The following is a 739-nucleotide window of genomic DNA, read 5'->3' as shown; positions in this document are numbered from 1 at the left end:
ATATATATATATATATATATATGCTGCTTGCTTAACTTAAAAGATTAGGCTTTTTTCCTTTAACTAAGCTTTCAATCATTTCATATCTTAAATATGATAATTACCTGTCCAGCAAGCTGGGCCAGGTCTAGCTTAGATCTTTGCATAAAGAATTAATGGATTTTGTCCGATGAAAATACAGTATGAAGAGATTATCTGTGTGCATATAGCTAGCATCATATACAATGCTAGACTTTTGGCTACTTTTACAAGAAAAAAGTTGTTGGGGGGATCAGGAAAGTTTATGCTGTTTTTTTTCATGGACATTCTTCTTTATCATCATAATAGTGAACATGACAAAAGTGTAACTGGAAGTGCCGTGTCACTATTATGAAGTATGCTGTGAGTGCGAAAACCAGGGAGAAACATGCACTGACTTATAAATAATTACACAACCTGGAATTACTTCTAATAGAATTTAGTAGACCATTCAGGAGCCCCAATGCACTATGGCATCTAATCTCTTAGACACTTTACCACTGCCATGGGCCAAGTGGGATTACACACTAATGTATACCTAGAGAGACACAATATTTATAGATGTAAGGATGTTCTCTCACTCATATTTAAGCCATTCATCTCCTGATACAATTCATGTTTCCTGTGTGTGCTTTGATGGTAGGTGAGGTATAGTTACATACATTTGAAGAGGAGTGAACCTATCCCTTTAACCATATACAGTGTGGTAAAAAAAAATACA

Source organism: Condylura cristata, unplaced genomic scaffold (genome assembly GCF_000260355.1).
Source record: "Condylura cristata isolate star-nosed mole 26May11 unplaced genomic scaffold, ConCri1.0 scaffold00002, whole genome shotgun sequence".
NCBI classification, from domain to species: domain Eukaryota; kingdom Metazoa; phylum Chordata; class Mammalia; order Eulipotyphla; family Talpidae; genus Condylura; species Condylura cristata.
This window is presented reverse-complemented; position numbering follows the sequence as displayed.